The 17,276-nt window shown below is 40.3% G+C and overlaps 1 pseudogene; it reads left to right on the top strand.

Annotated features, from left to right (window-relative positions):
- The first annotated feature begins 9,732 nt into the window (after window positions 1-9,732).
- LOC130745138 (uncharacterized) lies at window positions 9,733-15,020 on the top strand (annotated as a pseudogene).
- The last annotated feature ends 2,256 nt before the right edge of the window (window positions 15,021-17,276 follow it).

The raw sequence follows: 17,276 nt of genomic DNA, 5'->3' as shown, positions 1-17,276 counted from the left end.
GATTCGAGGGGACGTTTCAGGGGAGCAGTTGAGATTTTGCAGACCTAGGCTGCCACGTGTCGTAGGTCCAAAGGCATCAAGGTCTCAAGGTGCAAGACGCGTGCGTGGCCACGACGGGGCGGGCAAATCACGTGTCATCGCCACAAGCTGGCTTGTGGACTCTACCCGCCAAGAGGACGCGACGAGGCGTTCAAAATTTTAAATTTTTAGGCTTTAGATTACCAAGCCATGTTGGCAATTTCTCTTTACTTTCGTGCCTTATATTTAGCATTAGTTAGTTTCTTACGTCCATCGCCTTGTCTCTTTTGTTTAGGGCTCGTTTGACACGCTGTATTAGGCATGATAGTATAAGCTTATACAATACATTATGAGTTTATCCATTGTTTGGTGATGACATTGTATTGTATAAGCTTATCCATCAAAGTCCTCTTATACGTTAAAAAGACGTATTATTTAATCCATCATGTGAGTGATGGATAAGGCATGATAAGGTTGTGACGTATAAGTCACCATCACCATTCACCACCACCCTCCATTGCTGCCAACTTACACCACCATTGGCACCACCACCACCACCAGTGTTGCCGCCACCACCCGATCATCGCCGCCGCCGCCACCACCGCCCTACCGTCACCACTTGTGTTGCCGCCACCACCACCACCACCGCCCTACCGTCACCATCACCATAATCGCCGCCACCACAACCCTATCGCCACCACCACCATAATCGCCGCCACCACTCTATTGCCACCACCGACACCATAACCACCACCCTATCGCCAGCACCACCACCATTGCCTCCACCCTCCACCGTCGCCGCCACCGCCTTACAACCACCACCACCACCCTATCGTCGCCAACACCACAACCACCATCGCTGCCACCACCTGATCACCACCACCGCCACCTCTGCCACCACCGGTGTTGCCGCCACCGCCACCACCACCACCGCCCTACCGCCACCACCGACACCACAATCACCATATCGCCACCACCACCATAATCGTCGTCACCACTCTATTGCCACCACCGACACCACAACCACCACCCTATCGCCACCACCGGCCACCACCATTGCCTCGACCCTCCACCGCCTTACCACCACCACCACCACCCTATCATCGCCACCACCACAACCACCATCGCTGCCATCACCACCACCAACCTATCTCCACTGTCACCACCACCACCACCAACACCAACCTACCACCATTGCCACCACCACCACCAACCTACCACCACTTCCATCACCACCGCCACTACCGTTAAAATCATCTCCATATTTGATTTTTATTATATATCATTATTCAATACTTCATTAAACATAAAATTGCATTAATTTAAACGATATGGTAAATTATACAGAGTATGGCCAAACGCTGGATAGTATAAGAAAGTTATCAGGGCTTATACTATCAGGCCTAATACTATCAGGTCTTATAGTATCAGGCCTTATACTATACATCGCACCAAACGGGCCCTTAAAGACACACTTAGCTTTCATGCTTCGAGCTCGGTGTCTTGTGGACTTGTGGACTGGGCGAGACCCCAGGGTCCCTCGCCCAGGGACGCTGGCCTAAGGTGAGGAGTGCATCAGGGACTTGGGCCTTTGTCTTGGAGGCCCAACTGGCCCATTAGGATGATTTAGAGGCGCTAGGCCCAACTTCTTCAACTATAAATAGGGGACGGTGACCATTTGAAAGGGACTCTTAGCTCATTTGAGAAATAACAAGATTGATATTCAGTTATTCTTTCTCTCTCTAGCGGTTAGAACTTCTCTCTCTGAGCATTCACATCACGTTCCTCACACTTTAGGTACTATACCCCTATTGTATGTTCTTGGATAGAACAGCGGCCACTCTACCATTCTCTGTTCTTGTCCATTACAATTAATTAGGTTTTTCTCTATCTTTTTTTTTTCTTTGCTTTATCTTTATTTTTGTTTAGTACTTTGATTTGTTCTAATCTTTTATTCAATAGCAAGTGATGAAACTGGGCCACTTAGCTAGTAAATTATACTATTTTATTAATTTTGATATTTAATCAGGTTATCACTTAGTTAGATTCTTAATTAAATAATCTGAAAATAACTAGTTAGTTACATTTAGATGTAATGGATTTCGGGGAAGAGGTTTGTAAAAGTGGTGCAAAATCTTTTTTTTAAGGTAATATGTGGGAATAATTAATTTTAGTTCTATGGGGTAAAATGAACATTTTTAAAGTTATTGAGTTTTGCACAATTAATCAGAGGTAACCGTTTTTACGGACGTCGTGGGGTGTTAATACCTTCCTCGCACGTAAATGACTTCCGAACCAAGAACTCTGTCGCAGACCAAGTTTTCTCTTTATTTCAAGGGTTCCAATTTTCCTTAATAAATTGGTGGCGACTCTTCCGATTTAAAAAACTTTTTATGCGTCGTCCCACCGCGACCCCGGTTGCGATACCTAGTCTGATTGTAAACGCTGCCTGGGTGTTAGAAGTTCAGTTGCAGGCTTTGTTCTATTGTGCCCTCTATTTTCTACAGAGTTTCTTTTAGTGCGTGGCTAGCTGGGGATTGTCCCTCTATTTAGGTGCTTTTGCTTTCTATTGTTTTGCATTTTTCTTTGGTCCTTGTAATTAACATGGGTTGAGGGGTTGAGGTACCCCTAGTACCTTTATTAATACATTTTTGCTTATCCAAAAAAAAAAATCTTATAAGTAACCTATTTACTTATCAGTTATCACACTTTTCTCATATGCACACTATTCCCGCAAACAAATAATTACTACTTTATAATAAAATAAATAATTTTATATTACAAATTACTAATTATTTTCTATTCTATTTAATTTAATAAAAATGTAGAAAATTAAATCCCAATTAAATAAGTAAAAATTAATATTATTTTTTTATGATGATAAATAACTTGAGTGAAATTAAAACATTTATAATTATTTCAATATTAATATCATATAGGTATTAAAGTGAAAATAAAGTAATTTTAAATATTAAAAGAACTATACAAGTATGTCCTTTTATGTCATTTTACAATTTCAGCTTGTTTAACAGCTGGTTTTACTAAGCACTTTTGTTCCAATTATGTAGCTTTTCAGCTTTCAGCTAACTTATCAACTAGTTAGGCGTGCCAAACATAACCTAATTTGTTGGTAGAAATATAAAAGCAACCCAAAAATGAAAAATTATGCAAAGACTCACGTAATTAACATTAGCTAACTACTTCAATTTCATCAACATTTATTTACATGCGAAAATGGATACTAATCTTTTCAAAACAGAATATATTATTGACGAAGAAATCGTATGAAAACAACCCTTTCATTAAGTAAGAACAAAAAAGACCCAGACATAACAGCCAAACTCTCTATGGTAACCATAGTTTAAGAATGAGTATCATTAAAACCTTACTAGGAAAAACCCAGAGGGATAAAAACCTAGTGAAGGAAAAAGAAAACTACATTCTCAAGTAAACCATAGTACAAAGACACAATATAGCAAGCTCCACCTTAACACCTAAACAAAAACAGCAAACTGGACTGGGCGAGCCCCCAGGGTCCCTCGCCTAGGATGCTCACACTTAAGTACGGGATAGATCCAGGTCTTTTGGGCCTCGCACCCCAAGGCCCAACCGGCCCATTTAGACAGATTAAAGGCACGAAGGCTCAACCCCAAATCTATAAATAGGGGACGGTTACCAATTGTAAGGGACTCTTAGCTCATTTGGCAATAACAACATTAAAATTCAGTTATATTTTATCTCTCTAAACCGTTAAGAGTTCATCTCTCTAAGATTTTCGATCACACTCCACACACTCTAGGCACCCTGCCTTGATTCTATGTTCTAGACCGGAACATTGGCGCCGTCTGTGGGGATCGGTAGATTTCGATTCCCGGACCACATGGATCGCGATTTGGTTACGCGAAGCTCGTTACACTGTTACAATTTCCTTTTCGGCTTTCTTGGAAGACCGTGATATAGACCCTGCGTGACTCGTAATTTGATTGGGAGAAGTTCAATTTTCTGTGGAAACCTGTGCGATTCAGGTACTTGCTATTGAATTCTCGGTTAGGCAGCAGAGCCTGATGGAGCCTTCTCGCCAGCAGCATGGCAAAGAGCCGGAGCGAGGCTACATTTCTTCCCCACGCACTGCGAAATTGGACAGGCATCGCCGTGCAGAGGCACGCCGTGCTTTAAGCAGTGATTTACAGTTTCAAAATGAGTGCCTCCAGGAGCAATTGAGGTACTATCACCTTCGACAGTGGAATCAAGAAGAAGAGGAAGCTGAGGCCGCTGTTGAGGTCAAACCTTTCTCGGCAGCAGTGCGAGAGGTGACTGTGCCGGAAGGTATGACACACCTCGCGTTGAGAACGTACGATGGGAACATTGATCCGCAAGATCATTTGCTTCATTTTAATGCAGAGATGGCGATGAGCGCGGTCTCTGACGCATTGAGATGTAGAATGTTTTCATCCACATTCCGAGGAGTGGCTATGGACTGGTTTATGACCTTGCCTCAAGGGTCCCTAGCCAAGTTCCGTGACTTCTCATCGAAATTCCTTAACCATTTCTCTGCAAGAACGGTTGATGACTTGTTTGATATTCGGCAGCGCGAGCGCGAAACCTTGAAGCAGTATATGAAGCGATACAGTGCCGCTTCTGCGAGGTTTGAGGAACTGGAGCCACGCATGTGTGTGTGCGCTTTCAAAAGCGGTTTGTCCTGAGGGAAGTTTAGTTGCGAATTACGTAGGGAGCGAGCATGCTCAATGGCGGAAGTCCGAGCTCGAGCGGAAGGCTATATCCTGGAAGAAGAAACTGAAGTACACAAGAGGAAGCAAGAGAGGGCGACGAGGGTGACGCTGGCAAGAAAACAGATACAGGGTGAGGAAGCGAGCCACGGGCAGAAGGTTAGAAAAGCTGACCGACTTGTTAGGAAAGGAGAGGAAGGGCAACCCACTGCGGGGAGAGAAAATGTCGGATACCGACGTTCATGCGAACGGCTAGAGTGGGCCGGTGAACGAGGCCGAGAGGGCGCTCAGATAAGGAATTGACGGAACAACTCTTGAAAGCAGGAATCAAAGACTTAGACAGGGAAGATGATCGTTACATGGACCCAGAGTGCAGGGCGGATGATCAGTTCAAGTGGTGTGAATACCACAACTTAGAAGGCCACGACACCACCGACTGTTTTAGGCTTAATGGTCAAATCAGGCAGCTAATCAGGGCGAGGCAACCGCAGGCGACGAGGAGGAAAAAGGCTGAGGGGTCTGACAGCGAGAAGGATGAAGGAATGATGGAAACGGCTAACGTAATTGCTGTAGGATGCGAGGATGGCGACGGCATATCAATAGCGGGACGAAGACAAGCGGAGGAGACAGCATCGATACAGGTGTACCCGGTGCAATTTGAGTGCCCACACCCGGATATAGTAGTATCAAGCGCAGATTTTGAGGGAATCAAGCCTCATGCAGATGATCCGCTGGTAGTAATGGTAAGAATTAACGGTTTCAATGTGCAGACGGTGCTCTTGGATCAAGGCAGCTCGGCAGATATAATCTACGGGGATGCGTTCGAACAGTTAGAGTTAACAGACAAAGATTTGAAGTCATACACAGGACACTTGGCACGCTTTTCGGGAAAGCAAGTTCGGGTACGCGGCCATGTGGAGTTGGACACAGTCTTTGGGATAGGCGAAGACGCCGAGCTTTTGAGGATAAGATACCTAGTCCTACAGGTTGTAGCAGCTTATAATGTCATCATAGGGCAAGACACTTTGAATCGCCTTCAAGCAGTAATATCTACGGCCCACCTCGCGGTGAAGTACCCACTAATCTGCGGAAGGATAGGGAAAATAGAGATAGACCAAAGGAGGGCGAGGAAATGCCATGATCATTTTCGTACCTTGTAGGGCAGGAGAGGGGCTGGCGATGGACACAGGTGTCATGAGATCGGGATAATTGCAGGCAAACTGGAACATCTGGCAACACGGAGCCAGAGTGACTCGGATGGACGAGGGGGACAAGTTGGCAAAAGCGGAAATAGGGCGAAGTCCAGAAGGAGTCAGGGTGAGGGACCCCGGGAGGCGAAGAAGAGCGTGCCCGTTGTTGGTCAATCTGCAAGTGCACAGATATCTCCGGGTTTTAATATCGGATCCATAGGGATCGTGAGTGAGAATTGTGGTTTAAGCTCAAAGCTTGTGAGTTTGAAAGCAAATAAAATTCAGTTTTTGGATTTGTTTGTTTGTAACAAGAGTTTGCAAAATTAGCAATGGTAAAGAGATTAAAATATCAATTGATGAAAATGCTCTGGGTTAATGTTCATCCAATCCTTCCTAGACAACCTACCCTATGCAATTGAAACCTTGGATCATTCCCTTATTGTTATAGCCTAGATACTTACTCATTGATTCCTCACATGAGCAATTCTCTCATACTAAAAGCTAAGCTCAATTCCTTGTGTACCTAGTCATTCATATGAGGTTTATAAGCATGCAATTTTCAGGCCAACAAAACCAATCCCCCACTCTATTCCTAGAAGCAAGCAAAGAGAGGTCAATTTCAACCCAAGTCCCCAAATTACAACAATCTTCCAATATGATTGCAATTTAGCCTTAAGCAAAGGTGCACCCAAGCTTATCATGCATAAAAGAATTGAAATATAAGGTAGATTCAAGAACAAGAGCACAGAGATAGGAATTAAGTCTAGAAATTCATGAAATCACATTGAACCCAAAGCAAAAGAAGAGTCTAGCCACTCATGGCTAGTGAATCCATACAAAAATGTAAAGAAAACCTGGAAAATACAAGGTGGAAGCCTCTCACAAGTCCCAAAAGCACTTCCTAAGCTTCAATACTTGGTAGAAATCTAAGCAAAAATCAGAAGTTCTGAACAAAATGGCCTAAAGCCTTATTTATTGGCCAAAAAGTGGAGCTGGGGCGCTCAAGCGCTGCCCTGGGGCGCTTGAGCGCCCATGTGGCAGATGCAAGGCTCTAGCTTCTGGAGTGCTGGCGCTGGAGCGCCAGGTGAGGGCGCTGGAGTACCAGCTGCACGCTCTTGATGGCTTTTCAGCTTTTTGTAACCCCCCTTTGAATGCTTTCTTCAATTCCTTTGCATCTTAGCCTTCCTTTTCCATAAGTTACCTGCTGTAGCACTAAAGGACCAAGACAAGGAGTAAAATCAAGAAAATCAAAGGGCTTTTAACCACCTTAGTCCTCACAAAATCATGGCAAAACTCATGCAAGTCCTAAACTCTATAAAAATGCAAAAACAACCCTCATAAAACCATAAAATTACCAAAACTTAACTCAAACTCAAATAAACACAAAAATGCATGAGAATGCATGAAACACTACATGAGACAAAGAAAAAGACTCAAAACACTCAAAGAAATGACCCTAAAACCACTACTAACATAGGGTCATCACCCGTTGCTCAAACGGATAGCGAGTGGCACGGCGAGAAACGGGACATAAGTGCAACTACCAGAGGTCTATTGGCGATCGAGCCCAAGGTCACCGTGGAACAAGAGCGACGCTTAAACGAGTTGGTAGGGGAAAATGCCGACCTCTTTAATTGGGAACTAAGTGGGGAAATTTCCAGGGGGCTGTTCACATCTCACCGACCCTCTCGGAAAGCTAAGGGAAAGGACAGACAGAAGAAGAGTCGTCAAAGAAAGAGGAAATGTGATGACCCGGGATTTAAGGTTATTTTCCTAGTTTATTTGCATACATTTTAATATATTATTTAAGATATTTTAGTAATTTTAGGACACTTAAGACTTATTTCATGCATTTTAATATTTTTATTAAGATTTAATATTTTTCTACATTTTATTAGGATTTGAATTAATTTTATCTTCTATTTATATTTATTAGGATTTATTTAGTTTTATTTAGGATTAGATAAGTTTTATTTTAAGTTATTATCTTATTTTTATCTTCTATTTATTTTACTTTATTGTTATTTTAGGAGAAGATATGAGAAGAGAGAGAAAATCAGAAATAAAAAGGAAAAAGAAAAGAAATTCGCAGCTTTTAAGGGTCATATTCCAGTGTGTCGCGCGTCCATCTTCTTATCGTGCATCCTCGCCTGCGATCGCGCCACGTAACTGTCTCAATGATCCAGCGTCCAGACTCGTGAGGGTGCACCGTAACACGGTGCACCTGACTGCACAGGATCATTTTCTGTGCCAGAAAAGACAAAAACGCACCGGCTTCGAAAAATCAATATAAAATCAGTTTTTAACCTAGTTTTTGGGGATCCTTTCATCTTTTCTCTTCTCCTAAACCTAATAAACACTTTTGGGAGACTTGAGGCAATTTTTTGGTGGAGAGGAAGGCTAGGCCCTTGAGGGCTGGTGTCAGGGCCATGGAGGAAGGTGACAGCTTCTCCGGACGTCATGGCTCCGTTCTATTTTGGGTTTTGTTTTTCTCTTTACCTATTTTTATGTTTTGACTCTATTTTAGTATTTTGGATGATGTAGTTTGATTTTACTCTTATTCAATACATCTTTATGCAATTATAAGTATGTGTTTCCATTATTTGACGTTTCTCTCTATGCTTAGTGCTTCTATTGGTTAATTGATAATTTTAAGGGTTTATATTAATTCGTAAATAGATTGGGAAATTGATATGGGTTAATATAGACTTAGTTCATAGAAAGGGGAAAAATTCCTATGTCTTAGGTTATTAATTCTCTTTGCGCGTTCATGTGTCTTTTGCCAATATGACGTTTTTTAGGATTTGCATGACAATTGAGAAGTTGGTGTAAATTTAGTTTATGAGAGGAACCACCCTTGCATCAGTCATCTTAAGAAAGACATGTCTTAGGTAGGGTTAAGGTTTTCTAGGTGACAATAGGAGACATTAACTCTTAGGTATGAATATCATGAGTTCGGAATGAGGTCTAAACCGAGTGACTAGTCGGGATACTCACCTCTCTAGAATAGGATTATCTAGTCGGAACTATTAGGATTTCTTGAGTGACAGTCAGAGATTCTATCCACTAGGACATGAACTTCTTAGGTTAGGAACAGAGCTTGAGAATGTCTTATCGAGTAGGTATGTGCTATAATGCTCCTTTTATGATCACTAGGGCTTAAGGAATTAAGGCTAGGTTCTTAATTGGTAGATTCACTTAGCTAAGAAATTAGTAGGTGAATAGCTCTTATCGGCATCTTAAATGTTAATTTCATCTTATAAAAGTATTGTGGTAGAGAATAAGTTGTAAATCAATGAACTCATTTTCCAAATACATTTTCTTCTTTGTTTGCCTCTGTGAAACTTCTTTTCTCGCTTTAATTATAGTTTTTCCTAAATTTAAATAAAACACATATTATGTTTAAACTGTTCAAACAATGTTTAGCTAGTGAAATTAATACGTAGCAACACAATCCCTGTGGAGACGACAAAAACCCGATACTATACTACGATTGAGTCTTGAAAGGGATTTGATAGTAGTTAGTGGAGGAAAACTTCTTCATTAAATATCCTTTCATCAAAATGGTGCCGTTGCCGGGGATTGTGTTTAGTTTATTTTCTAATTTTTCTGAATCTATTTGTTAGGATTTTTACTTTAACTCTCTTGTGCGGGTATTACTAACTTCTGTTTGTTAGTGCATGCGAGGTACAGTCAGTCCTGAATCTTTGTTGTTTGATCAAGAAATTGAAAGAACTTGTCGATCCAATCGTGCACGGCAAAGGAAGAAGAAGAGTCAAGCCAAAGCAACCGCTGCAATGGCAGAAGCACAAGATGAAGCAAGAAATCGAGCTGAGTTTGAAGCGAGAGTGGAAGCTGAGGTTGAAGCTCGGATCCTTCGCCAGAAAGAAGAAGAAGCTGAACGTGAGGCTCAGAGAACATTGAGGGAAATCACTGCCCCTCGTATGAACTACACATATGAGGGCAGCGTTGTCCTTCCAGCAGACCTACCAGACAACTTTCAGATTCCACATCATTATATTCAGTTGGTGAGCCAACATCAGTTTGGAGGTAAAGCTACTGAGGATCCGCATGCTCACATGGACAGATTCACCAGACATTGTGAGTCTCTAAAAAGGCGTGAAGTCAGCTTGGATACAGTCCGAATGATTATTTTTCACTACACTTTGAAGGATGCTGCAGAAGATTGGTTGAGGTCACAACCCCCTAACAGCATTCGAACATGGGAGGACTTGGCGGAAAAATTTATCGCCAAATTCTTTCCATCCACACGCATCAGAAAGGCGAAGCAAGAAATTTATGCATTTAGACAAAGCAAATCTGAAAATTTGTATGAGGCTTGGGAGCGTTTCCAAGAACTTCTGAGAAAGTGCCCAGGTCATAATATTTCTGCTGGTGAACAAGTTGACAAATTCTACTCATCATTGCGTGAGTACGCGAGAGGTATGTTGGATGCAGCAGCTAATAGTGCATTTGATTCATTGCCTGCACACAGAGATCTTGAGATCATCGACAATTTGGCCACTAGATCTTCACAGTCAGACTATGATAGAGAGAACCGGGAAAGTGTGCATGAAGTTGGAACAAATGATGATGTTCTCGCCTCCAACAGGAAGTTGTCACAAAAGATGGATGCCATAGTACAACATTTGGACGGTCGGAAACCAAGTGTTGAAGATGCTGAATTTGATGAGGAAGTGAAGGCAATGGGTAATCCTCAAAACAACCCTTACTCAAATACCTACAATCCGGGTTGGAGGAATCACCCTAACTTCTCATGGAGAGATCAAGACAAGTCTGGAAATTCGAGGCAGTACTCTAATCAAAGGGGTTATAGTCAAGATCAAAAACCTCCGTCCTCTCAAGAGCAAGGAAGTGGAAAGAAGAGCCTGGAAGAGATTGTGGGAGAACTGACACAAGCTACTAGCAAGCTTCAGGTGTCCACAGATAGCTTCATCAATGAGTCCAGAAATAACTTTAAGAATCAGGAGGCTTCGATCAAAAATTTGGAGAATCAGGTCGGTCAAATTTCCAAACAATTATCTGAGAGACCTCGAGGTATGTTTCCTAGTAACACTGTGCCTAATCCTAGGGAGAATATTTCTGCTGTTACTCTAAGAAGTGGAAAAGTTATGCATGAAATTGAAAAGAAAAAAGATAGTGAAAAGAATAACAGTGAGGCTGGTAATAAAAGTGAATCTGAAGCAATAAGTAAGGAAAAAGATCAGAGTGAAAATATGATAGTAAGTGAGAATAAAGAAAAGAAAAGTCCTGCTTGTTGTGGCAAAATTCCTTTTCCCAATGCTTTAGTAAAAAAGAATTTGGAAAAACAGTTTTCAAAATTTTTAGAAGTTTTTAAGAAGCTTCAAATTAACATTCCTTTTTCTGAAGCATTGGAGCAAATGCCCACTTATGCTAAGTTTATGAAAGATATTTTGTCAAGGAGAAGGAAGTTAAGTGAGGAGAGTGAAACTATAATGTTAACTGAGGAATGCAGTGCTATTCTGCAGAAGAAGCTCCCTCCTAAACTAAAAGATCCTGGTAGCTTCACAATATCTGTTGACATAGAAGGTCTAACTGTAGGAAGAGCTTTGTGTGATCTAGGTGCTAGCATTAATTTGATGCCTTTGACCATGTTTGAACGGTTAGATATAGGAGAAGTCACCCCTACTATGATCTCTCTCCAGTTAGCTGATAGGTCACTTAAGACACCCTATGGAATAGTGGAGGATGTGTTAGTGCGAGTTGATAAATTTGTTTTCCCTGTAGACTTTGTGGTGTTAGATATGGAAGAAGACACTAGGGTCCCTCTCATTTTAGGTAGACCATTCCTAGCTACTGGGAGGGCATTAATAGATGTAGAATTGGGAACCATGGACCTTAGAGTAGCTGATGAGAGAGTGACATTTTCTGTGTGGAAGAATATGAAACACCCAAACAAGGAAGAAGATGTGTTTAGAGTCGAGGTAGTGGATGAGTTTGTGTGTAAGGAATTTATGAGAATCTCTATGAAGGATCCTTACGAGGCTGTGATCATGGAAGGAATAGAGTTAGATGATCTAGATTTTGAGGAAGAAGAGGTGAGTGCTGCCATAGGACAACTAGATTCCCTCAACCAATACCACCCTAGGAGGAATTTGATAGAGGAACTCCGTAGAGATGAGGAAAGTTCTGAAAAGAAAGATAAGGCTGAATTGAAACAATTACCCTCTACTCTCAAGTATGTCTATCTTGAGGAGGGTGAATCTAAACCTGTTATTATTAACAAGTCTCTTTCCCTTCTTGAAGAAGAGAAGTTGTTGCGTGTTCTGAGAGAGCACAAGTCAGCTTTGGGTTGGACTATTGATGATATTAAGGGAATAAGCCCCACGATTTGCATGCATAAAATTTTAATGGAAAATGAATATAAGCCTGTAGTCCAACCTCAAAGGAGACTTAATCCAACAATGAAAGAGGTGGTGAGAAAAGAGGTAATAAAATTACTTGATGCGGGTATCATATACCCGATTTCTGATAGTGAATGGGTTAGTCCAGTTCAAGTGGTTCCTAAGAAAGGAGGAATCACTGTTGTTCAGAACGAGAACAACGAATTGATCCCAACTAGACAAGTCACGGGATGGAGAGTTTGCATAGACTACCGGCGGCTTAACTCAGCTACCCGGAAAGATCACTTCCCCCTCCCCTTTATTGATCAAATGCTTGAAAAGTTAGCTGGACATAAATATTATTGCTTTCTAGATGGTTATTCTGGATATAATCAAATTGTTGTTGCACCTGAAGACCAAGAGAAGACTGCTTTTACTTGTCCCTACGGGGTGTTTGCTTATAGGAGAATGCCTTTTGGGCTTTGTAATGCTCCTGCAACTTTTCAACGATGTATGTTTGCTATTTTCTCTGATCTTATTGAACACTGCATTGAAATATTTATGGATGATTTTTCTGTGTTTGGTCCTACTTTTGATGCATGCTTGCATAACCTTACTCTTGTATTGAAACGATGCCAAGAAACTAATTTATTTTGAATTGGGAAAAATGTCATTTTATGGTTAGTGATGGAATTGTTCTTGGCCATCGTGTCTCTGAAAAGGGGTTAGAAGTGGATAGAGCGAAAATTGAAGTAATTGATAAACTCCCTCCCCCTTCTAATATAAAAGGTGTTAGAAGTTTTCTAGGTCATGCCGGTTTCTATAGACGTTTCATTAAAGATTTTTCAAAAATTGCTAAACCCATGACAAATCTACTTGAGAAAGATGCTCCATTCATATTTGATGAACATTGTGTTAGTGCTTTTAATTTGATTAAAAAAAGACTTGTAACTGCTCCTGTGATAGTTGCACCTGATTGGTCTTTACCGTTTGAAATAATGTGTGATGCGAGTGATATAGCTGTAGGAGCTGTGTTGTGTCAAAAGAAAGAAAAAGTGTTGCATGCGATCTATTTTGCTAGTAAGGTTTTAAATGAAGCACAAAGGAATTATACAACCACTGAAAAAGAATTACTTGCTATTATTTTTGCATGTGAAAAGTTTAGGTCATATGTGGTGGGCTCTAAAGTTATTGTTCATACTGACCACTCTGCCTTGAAGCATTTACTGTCTAAGCAGGACTCTAAACCCAGGTTGATAAGGTGGATCTTACTTCTGCAAGAGTTTGATCTGGAGATCAAAGATAAGAAAGGGAAGGACAATGGTGTTGCTGACCACTTGTCAAGAATTGAAGGCGGAGATTCCAACTTAATTCCTATTTCTGAGGAATTCCCAGATGAGAAACTTTTTTCCCTTAACTCTTCTTCTTTACCTTGGTACACTAATTTTGCTAATTATAGAGCTGCTAGTGTGTTGCCACCTGATTTTACATGGCAACAAAAGAAGAAGTTTTTGCATGATGTTAAATTTTATCTGTGGGAGGAACCTTTTTTGTTTAGGTGGTGTGCTGATGGAGTGATAAGGAAGTGTGTCCCTGAGGAGGAATTTGAAAATATTTTGTGGCATTGCCATGGCTCTGAGTATGGGGGACATTTTAGTGGAGAGAGGACGGCAGCAAAGGTCCTCCAAAGTGGTTTTTATTGGCCTTCACTATTCAAAGATAGTAGGCAATTTGTTGAGAGGTGTGATAGGTGCCAAAGAACTGGAAACATCTCTAGGAAGAATGAGATGCCCCTGAAAAATATTTTAGAAGTTGAACTTTTTGACGTGTGGGGTATCGATTTCATGGGACCATTCCCAGCTTCCTATGGATGTCAGTACATTCTTGTGGCTGTAGACTATGTTTCTAAGTGGGTTGAAGCTTCCGCCCTCTCAACAAATGATGCCAAGGTTGTAGTGGCATTTCTAAAGAAAAATATTTTCACTAGATTTGGAGTTCCAAGGGCTATCATTAGTGACGGGGGGGCACATTTTTGTAACAAAGCATTTGAATCCCTTTTAGAAAAATATGGTGTCAAGCACAAGGTTGCTACCCCCTATCACCCACAAACTAGTGGTCAGGTTGAAGTTTCAAATAGGGAGCTCAAAAGGATTTTAGAAAAGGTGGTTAGTTCGTCCCGTAAAGACTGGTCTAAGAAATTAGACGACACTTTATGGGCGTACCGAACTGCGTTCAAAACTCCTATTGGAACTTCTCCATTTCAACTAGTTTATGGGAAGTCATGTCACTTGCCAGTAGAACTTGTACATAAGGCTTATTGGGCGACAAAATGTCTGAATTTTGATTTAAAAGATGCTAGTGGTAAGAGACTCTTGCAATTAAATGAGTTAGATGAATTTAGGCTTCAAGCCTATGAGAGTTCTCGCATTTATAAGGAAAGGACTAAGAAGTGGCATGATAGTAAAATTGTGAGAAGAGAGTTTGTCCCTGGTCAACAAGTTTTACTTTATAACTCAAGGTTAAGATTATTTCCGGGAAAATTAAAGTCTCGTTGGTCAGGACCTTTCATTGTAAAGGAAGTATTCCCTCATGGAGCTGTTGAAATTGAAGAGCCAAGTTCAAAACGAGCTTTCACCGTGAATGGTCAAAGACTTAAGTTATATCATGGGGGTGAAATAGTTAGAGGAAAGACCACCTTGGGCTTAGCTTCTCGAACGTAGACATGCGGAACAAGAGTCTAACAAGGACTATAACATTGTGCTTCTTGGGAGACAACCCAAGCAAAAGTAGCATAGTAGAGTAAGTTTTATTTTATTTTATTGGCATTTATGTTATTTTATTTTAGTATAGTATATTACAAGTATCATTAGTTGGAAAAAAAAAATAAAAAAAAAACGAAAAAAAAATAAAAAAAATCAATTTCTGCACTGAATTCGTGCAGTACCCTGTGCCCACGGTGCATTTGCACCAAAGTATTATATTCTGGTATTTTTTGCACCAAATTAATGCAAATTCTAGAGTTTTGTGGCGCAATTACGCCAACAGTTAATTCAAAACAAAAGAAATCTTTGAGAATATATCTGAATGTTTTGAAAAGTTGGTTGTATCTTTTAAAAACAGTACAAATCTGATTTACTTTACTAAGAGATAATTTAAATTAGAGATGAATCAGTTATACTGTTTTTATTTAACCCTCCTTTTGTTATGCCCTCTCACTCACGCCGCCTCACACGGATGTAGCGGGAGCAGACACTGATGATGATGATCTGAATGGATCAGATTGAGGGAGTTCTAAACCTTTTCTTTTATTTTATTCTTAGTATTAGTTTTTGAGTTTCACTTTTCTTAGTTGGAGTCTTGCATGATAGTCTAGTGTGTTAATTGAGTCTGCATCTGACATGTAGTTTCTATTTTAGTTTATCTTGTTTGTGTGAAGTTGGAACTCTGGTTATTATCTCTCATATGTTTAACGTCTCAAGTGATTATAACTCTAGCTAAATGCCTAATTTTCAAAAGTTTTCGATATTCTTGCTCTGTGAAATTATTGGGACATGACATATTATTGAGAGAGATGAGTGAATTCTGGGTTTGAGTGATGAATCACTGGGTGGTGCTGAACTGAATTCATTGGGGGTTCATTATTTTACCCCTTGTTTTTGCTGAGCGTCGAGTGTTCTCTTTATTCCTGACTTACCTGAACTTGTTTGGTTCTGCTATGAAATGCATGTTAAGGTGATAGTGGTGTGCTTGTGACTGGTATGAGATTCTTAGGCATTTTTCTGGCTTTCAGATATTGTTTCAATTAATCCTTAGTTGCCCAAGTTGAGCTTGATTGTGATATTTTCTTGGTCCCAAACTGAAACATCTTTGCAAACTGTTAAGTGATCTTAGCCATGAAAAGAGCAAAGCATAACATATGTGTGAAAAGGTTCCTTTTTTTCTCTCCTCTTGCAAGTGAAAATGTACTCAAGTTGTTGAAAGATAAAAAGAAAAAAAAAAGAGAAACAACAAAGAAAAAAAAACAAGAAAGAAGAAAAAGAACGAAAATGAGTACAAGGAGAGGGCAGAGAAGAACATTAAGTACTTTGGAAATAATGCTCTAAGTTATCAATGAAATAGATCATCTAACTGTTTTGTTTTTTTTGAGTGTGTAGCCTTGTGCGTTCCTTTCTTATCCTACCTGACGTTACACCTTAGCCTCATTGCAACCCTTATGAATCTCCTACTTGGTGCATAGCATTACATTGTCTGATTTAATGTGATTGATTATCAGAACCGAGACATAGTACTTGTTTTGTCAGATGCACTAAATGATTGATGACGCATACTTGCGTGGGTGAGTGTTTGATGTGAATTCTGCACAACACTACCTTAGTGTTTTCATCCTCTCTGATTCAGGTTTCTTATCTTTTGATTCAGTATGTTCATGAACTAATTATCTTTGTGGAGCATGTGTATCTGTTTGTTACGTGTTTTGGCATTTCTCTTGGAGTTATTTTGTTCTGTGCTTGAGGACAAGCAACCTTAAGTTTACGCTTGAGGACAAGCTGTCGTTGAGTATAGGGGTGTTGATAACCCTAGGTTCTATGTGTCTTTAGTGTGGTAATTTGCATGTTTTGTTGATTCTATTTGAGTGATTTCATTAGTTTTAGTTGGGTATTTGCATTATTTTAGTATTTGGTTATTTTAATTAGTTTTATTAGTTTTTATGATATCTTTCTAGTTTTTGTTAGGATTTAAATGATTCTATTCTAGGATAAGATAAGTTTAATTGAGATTGTTATCTTATAATTATTTCTAATCGGTTTTTATTTACTTTGTTTTAGAGGAAGATTTGAAGGAAATCAAGAGAAGATTAAGATATGGAGTGGCTGGAGATTTTGGCATCAGATTCGTGCAAATTCAGCTTGTTTCTCGCGCAAATGCTTGAGCTTCATGGTTGCTGGAATTTTTTGCACGAAAACTCGCGCCAATCC

Source organism: Lotus japonicus, chromosome 1, assembly GCF_012489685.1.
Source record: "Lotus japonicus ecotype B-129 chromosome 1, LjGifu_v1.2".
Classification (NCBI taxonomy): Eukaryota; Viridiplantae; Streptophyta; class Magnoliopsida; order Fabales; family Fabaceae; genus Lotus; species Lotus japonicus.
The sequence above is the reverse complement of the archived record's forward strand: the minus strand, read 5'-3'. Positions and strand labels throughout refer to the sequence as shown.